The sequence below is a fragment of the Panthera leo genome, chromosome C1 (genome assembly GCF_018350215.1).
Source record: "Panthera leo isolate Ple1 chromosome C1, P.leo_Ple1_pat1.1, whole genome shotgun sequence".
Taxonomy (NCBI): domain Eukaryota; kingdom Metazoa; phylum Chordata; class Mammalia; order Carnivora; family Felidae; genus Panthera; species Panthera leo.
In genome coordinates, this window is record NC_056686.1 from 24363841 (window position 1) to 24376479 (window position 12639).

Consider the following 12639-nt stretch of genomic DNA (forward strand, 5'->3'; position numbering starts at 1 on the left):
TAGGACCACCCCCCTTTATGAAACAAGCCGCGTAACAGCTGCTTGGGGTCTCTTCCTCCTTGTTGGCTAATCCAACAAGTGCAGAGCGGAGCCCTGGGCTAGGGTCTGCAGGTGTGTGGAGAAAATTTCATCACAGTTAACTTCCATGAGGCTTCTCGAGGGGCTCTGAGGATATTAGGGAGATAGACACACATTCACCTACCTCAACTTTTGATAGCCCAAATCAGAACTTTTTGAACTGGAGCTGAATGTGGATTGACTTGTGAAAGGGGGACAGAGACAGAAACTTTCTGGATCTGCTACCTGTCAAGTCTCATGGCCTCTTGTCTGTTTAGGGGCGTAGCTTTAGTAATTCCCCCACCCGCCATTCCGTTTTTTCTCTTTACATGATTGTTCCTGTCGTCATACATGGTATTTCTCCCACATTAAAAGCATGGAAATAACTATCAACCCTCTCTTGACCCGACACCCATTCCCTAATTCCCTTTACAGCAAAACTCCTATAAGACTTGCCCACCCGCGCTGTCTTCAACTCCCCTCTCTTCCCAATCTCGCTTGAATTCACTTCAGTCAGGTTTTTGCCTCCCCACAATAAGTTGACCTAACTTTTGTTAAGATGTTAAGAGCCATGGCCAATTTTCAATTCTTATTTGGACCATTAGCATCTTACTTGTCACAGTTGATCACCTTCCTACTTTTTATTTTATTAAAAGTTTTTTTTTAATGTTTATTTATTTTTGAGAGAGAGACAGAGTGTGAGTGGGGGAGGGGCAGAGAGAGAGGGAGGCACAGAATCCAAAGGAGGCTCCAGGCCCTGAGTTGTCAACACAGAGCCAGACACAGAGGCGAACTCACAAACCGTGAGATCATGACCTGAGCCAAAGTTGGAGACTTAACTGACTGAGCCACCCAGGCACCCCATCTACCTTTTAAAACTTTTACTTTCTTCACTTGGCTCCAGGACACCATGCCCTCCTGACTTTCCTCTTACCTTGCTGGCATCTCCTTTTCAGTGTTCTCTACTGTTTTTTCACTGACCTCTTGTCGCTGGAATGTCCAAGGGCTTAGTCCTTGACCTCCTTTTCGATGTCTGTAATCATTCACCAGATGATATCATCAAGTCTCACGATTTTAATTAACTAATTTAGAGAGAGGCAGAGACAGAGTGAGTGGGGGAGGGGTGGGGGGGGCAGAGAGAATCTCAAGCGGACTCCTCACTGCCAGCACAGAGCCCCACGCAGGGCTTGAACTCATGAAACTGGGAGATTATGACCTGAGCTAATTCCTCAGCAAATCTAGTTGGCTTTACCTTTAAATTAAAAAAAAAAACTTTATTTATTTTTGAGAAAGAGAGACACTGAGTGTGAGTGGGGGAGGGGCAGAGAGCGAGGGAGACACAGAATCCCAAGCAGGGTCCAGGCTCTGAGCTGTCAGCACAGCACAGGCTCCAGCTCACGAACCGAACCGCGACATCATGGCCTGAGCCAAAGTGGGATGCTTATCTGACAGATCCACCAAGGCGCCCCGGCTTTACCTTTGAAACAACACCAGAATCCTGTCACTTCTCACCACCTCCACTGCTGCTGGTAAGTCCCAGCCATTATGTTTCTCACCTGGATAAATGCAAGAGCTTTTTAACTGATATCTCTGTATCCACTCTTGCCTTCCTCTCGTATAGCCTTAATTCATCCTGAAAGTAATCTCTTAAAAAATACAAGAGAGTGGGAATGTAAAATGGTGCAGCTGCTGTGGGAAACAATACGGTGATTCCTGCAAAAACTGAACACAGAGTTACCCTATGATCCAGCAATTCCACTTTCTTGGTATATACCCAAAAGAATTGAAAGCAGGAATTCTAACAGATATTTGTATACCAGTATTCACAGCTGCATTTTCTCAGTAGCCCAGAGGTATAAGAAACCCAAGTGTCATTGACAGATGAATGGATAAATGAAATGTGGTGTATACTTACAAGGGAATGTTATTCCGCCTTAAAAAGGAAGGGAATTCTGACAGGCTAAAACGTGGATGAATCCTGAAGACATTATGTCATGCGAAATAAGCCAGTCACAAAGGGATGAGTATTGTATGATTCTACTTACATAACATATGGAGTAGTCACAATTCGCAGAAGCAAAAAGTAGAGTGGTGGATACAAGGGGCTAGAGGGAGGAGGGATGGGGAGTTCTTGTCTCATAGTGGGTTCAGAGTTGCAGTGTGGTAAAATAAAAAGGTTCCAGAGATGGATGACGGTTTTGGGTGTGCAACAGTGTGAATGTCCTTAATGCCACTGAACTGTTTAGTTGAAAATAGTTACATTGTGAGTTTTAGGTTCCATGTGTTTTCTCACATTAAAAAATTTATAAGTCAGATCGTGATCCTCCTCTGCTCAAAATTCTCCAATATCTATTTACTGTATTCAGAGGAAAAGCTGCCAAGTCCTCACAATCTCCTTCAAGGCCCTACGTAGTTGATCTGCCCTCAAACTGCTGGCCCCTTTAATCACCCTGTTCCGGTCACACTGGCCGTTTTTTAAAGTTTGTTTGTTTGTTTATTTATTTAGAGAAAGAGAGAGAGTGCAAGTGGGGGAGGAGCAGAGAGAGAGCGGGACAGAGAATAAATATGAAGCGGGCTCTGTGCTAACAGCAGAAAACCCCAACCCGGGGCACCTAAGATGACATCGGACCCTTAACTGACTGAGCGACCCAGGCACCACCATATTGGCCATTAAAATAATTTTTTTTTAATGTTTGTTTATTTTTGAGAGAGAGCGAGAGCGCGCAAGAGACAGAGCATGAGCAGAGGAGGGGCAGAGAGAGAGGGAGACACAGAACCAAAGCAGGCTCCAGGCTCTGAGCTGTCAGCACAGAGCCCCGTGTGGAGCTCGACCACGAACTGTGAAATCATGACCTGAGCTGAAGTGAGATGCTCAACCGACTTTGCCATCCAGGCGCCTCCCCCATATTGGCCATTTTGATGTTCCTTCAAAGTTGCCAGCACTCTCCTGACTCAGAACCTTTGAACTTCTTGTTCCCTCTGCTTAGAATGACCTTATCCCAGGGGGGCCTGGGTGGTCCTGCTCTTGATTTCTGCTCAGGTTATGATCTCATGATTCATGGGCTTTCATGGGCTGCGTTGGGCTCTGTGTTGACAGTGTGGAACCTGCTTGGGATTCTCTGTCTCCCTTTCCCTCTGCTCCTCCCCTACTCACTCTGTCTCAAAAATAAATAAACAAAAAAGGAAGGAAGAAAGAAAGAGAGAAAGAAAGAAAGAAAAAGAAAGAAAGCTCTTACCCCAAATACCCATTTGCTTCACCTCCTTCAAATCTTGACTCAAATATCATCTTTGGGGGCGCCTGGGTGGCTCAGTTGGTTGAGCGTCCGACTTCGGCTCGGGTCATGATCTCGTGGTCTGTGAGTTCGAGCCCCGCGTCGGGCTCTGTGTTGACAGCTCAGAGCCTGGAGCCTGTTTCGGATTCTGTGTCTCCCTCTCTCTCTGTCCTTCCCCTGCTCATGCTCTGTCTCTGTCTCTGTCTCTCTCTCTCTCTACCAAAAATAAATAAACATTAAAAAAAAATTTTTTTTAAATATCATCTTTTACCCACTCTGACCACATTTAAAGTTGCAACTTGCACCCCCACATTCCCATTCCTCTCCCATGCTTAAATTCTTTCTCCACACCACTTACCACCATCTGACATACCATATATTTAAAAAAATTTTTTTAATGCTTAAAAATTTTTAAAAAATTTAAAATTGAAAAATTAAAAAACATTTTTTTTTTTAATGGCCATAAGCCTGGAGTATAATTGCCAACATATACTTGGGGGTTAAAGATAAAGGAGGTTTGTAAAGGAAATTTTTTTGTGTTTAAGGAGACTGGCAGGATCCTGGGAGGTTAGGATAATGTTAAGGCAAAATTCCCTTTTGCCCGTAGCAAAATTTCATGCAGGCAGCTGAGCTCCTAGAGGGAGGTCACTCTGCCGTTTCAAGGACTAGTCAACGGGCTGTAGGCAGTAAGGGAATTTAATTTTTCATTTGCCTTTGTTTCCCACATCACCATGGCAAGCACTTAAACCCCCTTACATCTTGATGAGGGTGATATTAGGTCTCCAGAAAACGGAGTCTGTAGATTTCTAGAGATCAGCTATTGATAAGATTGTTCTTTTCTTTGTTGTTAGGCAGTCAGGAATGTCTAAGGAATATCACACATATCCCACCTGCGCAGGGGGTGGGAGGGCTGCTGTTAGCCTGTACTTTGCCCTCAGCTTGCCCCACGCTCCCTCATCACTTTGACTGACATGCCCCCTTCTGCCCTGCTGGACCCCTCTTGGCTGATGATTTCTTGTCCCAGGATCTTCCCGGCTTTAGCTCCCAGGGAGGCCTGACACCCAGGTACCACCAGGTGGTGCTGTGGACTCATTCAGGTGAAGCTGGCTCTCCGTCTCCAGGAGGCACGGAAGGGGGCAGTCTTAGGATTCCCTCTGGCTCCTCTGGAGAAGCTTGGTTTCCTCTATGGAAGGCAGATGGGCCCCAGATGATCCTGGGAGGTGAAGTCTCCAAAATCCACCCTGGGTCTGCACTGGAGATTCCAGCACAGTGTTGGCAGCAGACCCACTACATAATTTGTGGGGCCCAGTGGAAAATAAAAATGCCCAACTTGCTGCTAGAGGCAGCATAACACCTGCCTAAAAGCATGCAGAATGGTTCTGGTTCAGTCTTCTAGAGCTGACTGTTAAAATTTTAGCAATTTTAGGGGTGCCTGGGTGGCTCAGTCAGTGAAGCAACTGACTCTTGATTTCAGCTCAGGTCATTATCTCATGGTTTGCGAGAGACTGACCCCAGAGTCAGGCTCTGAGCTGACAGCGAGGAGCCTGCTTGGGATTCTCTGTCTCCCTCTTTCTCTGCCCCTCCCCTTTTTGCTCTCTCTCTCTCTCTCAAAATAAATAAACTTAAAAAAAATTTAGGAGTTTTGGGGCACCTGGGTGGCTCAGTTGGTTGGGCAGCCGACTTCAGCTCAGGTCATGATCTCGTGCTCTGTGGGTTCGAGCCCTGCATCAGGCTCTGTGCTGGCAGCTCAGAGCCTGGAGCCTGCTTCTGATTCTGTGTCTCCCTCTCTCTCTGCCCCTCCCCTGCTTGCTCTCTGTCTCTTTCTCAAATAATAAACATTAAAAAATTTTTTAATTAAAAAATTTTAGGAATTTTATGAGCTGATTGTTGAACACAGCCATTATAAAAATTAAATGATATAAAAAGTATATGAAATAAATTATATAAAACCAAAGGTAATGAATACCCCAAACTCATCACTATATAATTATTTTTATTTTTTGATTGATTGATTTTTAGGGCATATGTCATATATTGACCTCGTGTTCCCTCACTCACTGGTCACTACTCTTGACTTATAGAACAGGTACAGAACTGCAAGGAATCATCCCCAGCTCTGTGATAACCAGATACACCAGTTCTAGGGGTGGGGGGGGGGGGTGTCACATCATAGACTAGAATTGACAACCGTAGGGACGGGTGGTTCTACCAGTTAGCTATGACCACATGTTCTCCTCACTCCCACAGCAGATCGTCAGGGTCATCTAGTTCATTAGAGACAAAGGCATCAGTCTGCACACACTCGCAGAACTTGTATGTTTCACAGCAGACCAGCACTGGCACATTATGGGCTTGTGCCCCCAGGGCCAGCTCTGCTATCCCTACCCGTGACAAGATTGGTCACAGTTAGCATATAGTGCAACAATGATTTCAGGAGTAGATTCCTTAATGCCCCTTACCCATTTAGCCCACACACCCCGACAACTCCTCTAGTAACCCTCTGTTTGTTCTCCATATTTAAGAGTCTCTTGGGGCGCCTGGGTGGCTCAGTTGGTTGAGCGTCCGACTTCAGCTCAGGTCATGATCTCGCAGTTCATGAGTTCAAGCCCCGTGTCGGGCTCTGTGCTGACAGCTCAGAGCCTGGAGCCTGCTTCGGATTCTGTGTCTCCCTCTCTTTCTGCCCCTTCCCCGTTCATGCTGTCTCTCTCTGTCTCTCAAAAATGAATAAATGTTAAAAAAAAAAATTTAAAAAAAAAGTGTCTCTTATGTTTTTGTCCCCCTTCCCTGTTTTTATATTATTTTTGCTTCCCTTCTCTTATGTTCATCTGTTTTGTATCTTAAAGTCCTCATATGAATGAAGTCATATGATATTTGTCTTTCTCTGACTAATTTCGCTTAGCATAATAACCTCTAGTTCCATCCATGTAATTGCAAATGGCAAGGTTTCATTCTTTTTGATTGCTGAGTAATACTCCATTGTATATATATACCACATCTTCTTTATTCATTCATCCATCGATGGACATTTGGACTCTTTCCATACTTTGGCTATTGTAGATAGTGCTGCTATAAACACTGGGGTGCATGTGTCCCTTCGAAACAGCATACCTGTATCCCTTTGATAAATACCTAGTAGTGCAATTGCTGGGTTGTAGGGTAGTTCTATTTTTAATTTTTTGAGGAACCTCCATACTATTTTCCAGAGTGGCTGCACCAGTTTGCATTCCCACCAGCAGTGCAAAAGAGATCCTCTTTCTCTGCATCCTCGCCAATCAGGCAATCTGTTGTTGCTTGAGTTGTTAATGTTAGCCATTCTGACAGGTGTGAGGTGGTGTCTCATTGTGGTTTTGATTTTATTTCCCTGATGATGAGTGATGTTGAGCATTTTTTCATGTGTCAGTTGGCCATCTGGATGTCTTCTTTGGAGAAGTGTCTATTCATGTCTTTTGTGACGGCTTCCGGTCGTATGTTTAGGTCTTTCATCCATTTTGAGTTTATTTTTGTGTATGGTGTAAGAAAGTGGTCCAGATTCATTTTTCTGCATGTCGCTGTCTAGTTTCCCCAGCACCATTTGCTGAAGAGACTGTCTTTATTCCATTGGATATTCTTTCCTGGTTTGTCAAAGATTACATGGCCATAACATTTGTGGGTCCATTTCCGGGTTCTCTATTCTGGTCCATTGATCCAAGTGTCTGTTTTTGTGTCAGTACCATACTGTCTTGATGATTACAGCTTTGTAACACATCTTGAAGTCTGGGATTGTGATGCCTCCCTCTTTGGTTTTCTTTTTCAGGATTGCTTTGGCTATTTGGGGTCTTTTCTGGTTCCATATATATTTTAGGATTGTTTGTTCTAGCTCTGTGAAGGATGCTAGTGTTATTTTGATAGATATTGCATTGAATATGTAGATTGCTTTGGGTAGTATCGACATTTTAACAATATTTGTTCTCCCAATCCATGAACATGGAATATTTTTCCATTTTTTTGTGTCTTCTTCAAATATGTTTATATTTTTATGTATACTTAAATTTATATATAACTTATATATATTTAATTATAGTTATTTCATGAACACTTATGCTTTTGAAGTGACTTATGTTTATTGTGCCTATACGGTGAAAATACTATATAGTGGTGTGCTTCTTGGTTCAGGTTTCTTGCCAACTTTGCATTCAGTGATGTCACACTGGTAGTTAAAAATTGACAAAAGTCAGGGGTGCCTGGGTGGCTCAGTGTATTAAGCATCTGACTTCGGCTCAGGTCATGATCTCACGGTTTGTGAGTTTGAGCCACACATCAGATTCTGCACTGACAGATTCTCTCTCTCTCTCTCTCTCTGCCCCACCCCACTTGCATGCACACACACACACACACACACACACTCTCTCTCTCTCTCTCTCTCAAAATAAATAAATAAACTTAAAAAAATTGACGAAGGTCAGAGTGTTCATGTCATCAAAATCTACAAACACCACAAATCATGTTCGTCCCCCCCTCCCCAGCTGAAGCCAGTTAAACTTTTACCAGTACACCCTGGTTGGACTCCTAATGTGCTGTGCCGTGTGGTCTTGAGCAAAGCTCTCTTCTCTCCATCCTCCCATACTTAGTGTATCACTTTATAATTTACAAAAAAGGGACATTCTTTGTGTGCTGGGCACTGTTGTCCCATGTAACTTTTTTTTTAAAGTTTTTTTTTGGTGTGTTTTTAAATGTTTATTTATTTGAGAGAGAGAAAGAGAGAGAGCATGCACAAGCAGAGGAGGGACAGAGAGAGGGAGAGAATCCCAAGGAGCCCCCAAGCTGCCAGTGCAGAGCCCAACATGGGGCTCGATCCCATGAACCACGAGATCATGACTGGAGGCGAAATCAAGAGTCAGATGGTCAACTGACTGAACCATCCAGGCACCCCTCGTGTAACTCTTACAACCACCCAGGAGGTAGATTATTGTGGTACAAAGAACAAAGGATGTTGCCACAGAGGAGTTGATGACTTTGACTCCTGGGATGGCTGTCCCCAGGACTCCCGAAGGTGGCACTGTGGTTTGACTCAGGGAAGCCAGCCACATTCCCTTTCTGTGCCTCTGTCCTGCATTGAGAAAATAATAATAATAATAATAATAATAATAATAATAATAATAATAAATATAATAGTGGTCTTTCCAGTCATCTTCAGTGTTGTTTTTGGGACTTGTACATCAGAAGCCTGCTCCCTAGCTGTACCTTAAGAGTAGAAAGAGGAAAGATCTAGCCCTCTCTGCTCCTGTAGAAGGTCACAGCTGTAAGAGGTGAAAACTGGCATTTCCTTCTTACTATAACAACAGACAGTGAGAATTTTTCCCAAAAGGGAGACTGGGGTTGGATCCTTTAGGAATTCAGGAAATGCCAGCACAAAATACGATGCTTTGGTGTACTGATTATTTTGAACCTTGCACCTGAAAAAAACAACAAATCTGGGGAGAGGCTTTCTCTGAATTCCCGCTCTCCGCTCAATGACAGATCCTTCAAAAGGAACTCAGTTGTCTTAAATCCCCTCCCCTGGAGCTTCATCAACCAGGAAAGATTGACTTTTTTACAGGAGAGACTAGAAGTTGACACCACGTCTAGAAGTGACATCTAGACACACTTTGTGGCAAACCATCATATCTCCCCTGTTTCTTCTAAGGGCCCTTCATTTATTCTCTCCCCTAAGTGGCCTATACCTCCCCTCTCCTTCCCCTATTAAGATGGCATATAAGCTCCCAATCCTACTGCTTTTTTGGAGTATTTCCTTTTTCCTCCCACTGTGATCCCCACTTGCATGTAATATTAAAAGTGAATAAATATGTATTCCTTTTCTCCTATTAATCTGACTGTTATCAGTCGATTTCATAGACCCAACTATGGAACCTAGGATGGCTGAGGGAAAGTTTTTCCTCCCCTGCAGTGTGGGGGGCCCAAACATTAACTGTCCTATATACCCCACTTGCAGCCAAATACATACACCCTGTGTCCCAAATTTACACTTGCTTCCCGATTAGCAGAAAGCAGCTATCACTCCTGTAATTAAAAACACCCTGAGTGCCTGGGTGGCTCAGTCAGTTAAGCATCTGACATCCGCTGACAGTTCTCACAGTTTGTAGGTTTGAGCCCATGTCGGGCTCTGTGCTGACAACTCAGAGCCTGGAGCCTGCTTTGGATTCTGTGTCCCCCCCCCCCCCGCCCCCACCTCACTGTCCTTCCCCCAGTCCCACTCTGTCTCTCTCTCTCAAAAATGAATAAACATTTTTTAAAAATTAAAAAAACACACAACCTTACTCCCCAAGGAAGGAACCCCAATGCCTTGATGTTCCTTCTCTAGCTTTCTCAAATTCCCTTCTCAAAAATCTGCACTCTGTGACTAATGGTGAAGTGAATATTCCCTACACAACCACCTGGAGACAATAGTAGGGGAAAGGGAGAAGACAAAATATCTAAAATGTGTACATAGACCCATCAAGGAGGGAAGTTCAAGCAGAGGCCATAATTGTCGCCTCCATAACCCATTTGAAGGCCGATGTTGTATTTATGGCTTTGCTTCTTCACTATATCTATTTCAGGTTTCTTCTGCTTTCAGTCAGCAAGGGACAGCCAGGTTCTTAGCTCACAGAAGAGACTCAAGCTTTGATTCCCGAGAGATCTGTGCCCTGGGGGACCCTCTTGTATGGAGCTGCAGCAGTCTTGCTGTGACTCTGATCCCAGGATTTGTACTAGGAATAGGATCATTCGAGAATACAGGTAAGTCTTTCACTAAGCCTCCTTGCCCCCTCTGTGTGGTAACAACCTATTTCCCCTTGACAGCCAGACATTGTCACCCCAGAAAATACCTTGATTTCTTTTTTGCTTGTCTGTTCAGGAGCATGAGGCGTTCAAAATGGTTGGGTGGCAGTTTCAGCTTCCAGTTTGGTGGGAAAACTGTGTCACTTGGTGGAAGCATTCGTCCCTCAGACACTACAGGCTTTTAACATACCTCTCCTCCGTATAGTCATGAGGCCAAGAGGCAAAGAATGTTTGAGTGTGTAAAACGGTTTCATTGTGAGAGAGCCACTCCTACATCCAGCCCCTTGGTTCTCGAACTGCTCTCTGGCTAAAGGAGAAACAGTACGTACCCTGATTCAGAGCATTACTGTATCCTGGGGATGGCTCTCTAGTTCATGAAGTGTCTACAGCTGGGACCTTACGTGGACCTTCAGGAGGCCTTTCCGTCATGGTAGAATGCTGACTAATGGAGCACGTGGTAAGACCAATGAGTCCTGCGGGTATCCCCTGCTCAGTTTCCCACTTCTTGTCTTGCAAAGTGATTTCCATGGTTAGAAACAATATTTTGTGAGAGAACAAGACTGCGTATTAAGTCCACCGATGGAGGTTCTGGCGGAGGCGTGTGAGGCAGGAAAAGCAAATCCAAATCCAAAGTAAGCACCTCTTCTAGTGAGACAAATTCCCCACGAGGAACATGGTCCTATGTACTCCCATCTGCCACCGTGTAATTGGCTGGGTTCCTTGAGGTATGACACCAAATCAAAGGTCCAGGGCTGATTGCGGCTGTGGGCAAACTTGGTGTCAGTAATGGTGGCTGTCAGGTTGGCCTTTGTGAGGAGATGTCTGTCTTCTTTAGCCCATACAGTTAGTCTCCAGTCCTGTCATCATGGTCCTTTTTCAATGAACCTATTGAACAAGAGCTGCACTGGCTGGGGGAAAAGGCCATCTGGTTAACATCCACAGAGCATTCTATTTGCTATTCAAACTTCCCCCATAGTTGAGGCCCATGGTGACTATCTGTATGGCATACCTTCTGTCTCATGATCTGGGACCATTCTAAGAAATTCATCTTTCCCAAGCGTCTTTGTCATGAACTTCCAATCTTGTAAGACTTTCAGCTGTTCAAATCATTAGTCATTGCCCATGAACTGGTACAGGTCCTCACCTCGGGCCATCTTTTCTTCCAGGCAAAGTGGGTAATGAGACATGCTGCTTACGGTCCTGCCCTGCTGAGGGACCTCCTTCTCCACTATCCCTCGGGGCCACTTCTTGCTGTTTCAGAATCTGTCATCAGAAAACCAGGCTCTAATAATTTCCCCATTCACAGTGGAGCCTTGTTGTACTCACTCACATAGCTGGGAACATTCTACTGGTCTGGGCCCACTCCAGCAGGTCTATCCTTGTTCCTCTGTCCCCAACCTTTTGTTCCCAAGTCTCTCAAGCAATCTCCTTGAGAACAACCTGCTTCTATATGGACCCTTTCCCCGAGGGAACTGCTGGGCAGAGGGGTCAGATGGCAGTTCATTGGGAGGCAGCTCAGGTTACAAGGTCACCTGGGGTGCAGGTGTGCAGTCAAGTGTGCAGTCTGCCGGAGCCCAGCGAAAACCCAGGAGCTATTTCTCAAAAGAAAAATACTCACTTATGAATGAAGCATGGCTTTGCCTCCAAGCCCTGAGGGCCTGTTTACAGCGACCATCAGTGTCTGCGGTAGGCCTTAGGGAGCACTCTGATTTGCCTCAGGCACTCCGAAAGATCAGGGCTGAAAGCCTGAACTATGTGCACTGCATGGCCTGGACCAGGTCGGGAGGCCTCTTCTGCCCTCTCCCCCTCTGTGCCTTACTCACAGCTGGAGACTGGCAAATGGGTAGGAGCAGTCAGTGCACCAGGTGGTGCTTCCAAAATCCCAAAGGACCCATCAAACCCTAGGGCTCCGTCTAAGAGGTGGGAAGTCCAAAGTGCAGCAACCTGTCCTTTGTTTTGGAGGGAATGTCCTGAAGTGTCTCAAAACTTGTGACACCCAGAATTTTAATGAAGTGGCAGGACGCTATATTTTCACTGGATTTATCTTCCACCCTTTGGCACCTGCTACTTTCTCTCTCTTTTTTTTTTTTTTTTTTTGGTTCTATCAGTATCGGGCCACCAGTATGAGAGCCTGTGGGATGAAGTGACAGAAACTTGGAATGGAATCTTGACCTCTATTCTGTCCTCCTTCTATCTGAGGAGGTGTAAAGCTAAAAACACTTCCCAGGCTCCCTTACAGCGGAGGTTCTGATGTAAATCCAATTCCTTCAAGTAGATGCACCTACAGGAGACTTGGGAAAGCAGAAGTAAGGCAGAAATCATCTCTCTGCAGCTGTGGCTGCTGGCAAGCGAGATCTGTTTGAAAGACCAGGAGCAGCTTCTGGTTTTTCGCACGGGACTGACTGAATACGGTAGGGTCAAGGCTCCTGCAGACTAAATTAGGGCATAGACCAGCAGGTGGGCTTTTCTCTGAGGCAGGATTATAAAGCTAATTGTTTCTCGTATATTCTTTGTC

At 45.0% G+C, this 12639-nt stretch overlaps 1 protein-coding gene across 1 annotated transcript in view; it reads left to right on the top strand.

Annotated features, from left to right (window-relative positions):
* The first annotated feature begins 70 nt into the window (after window positions 1-70).
* Window positions 71-12639, top strand: part of ZBTB8B (zinc finger and BTB domain containing 8B) — a 41619-nt gene continuing 29050 nt past the window's right edge. Inside the window, exons 1-3 of the mRNA XM_042948676.1 lie at window positions 71-111; window positions 1510-1586; window positions 9905-10082. The gene's annotated coding sequence lies outside the window, so the exon portion shown is untranslated. The remainder of the gene's footprint in view (window positions 112-1509; window positions 1587-9904; window positions 10083-12639) is intronic.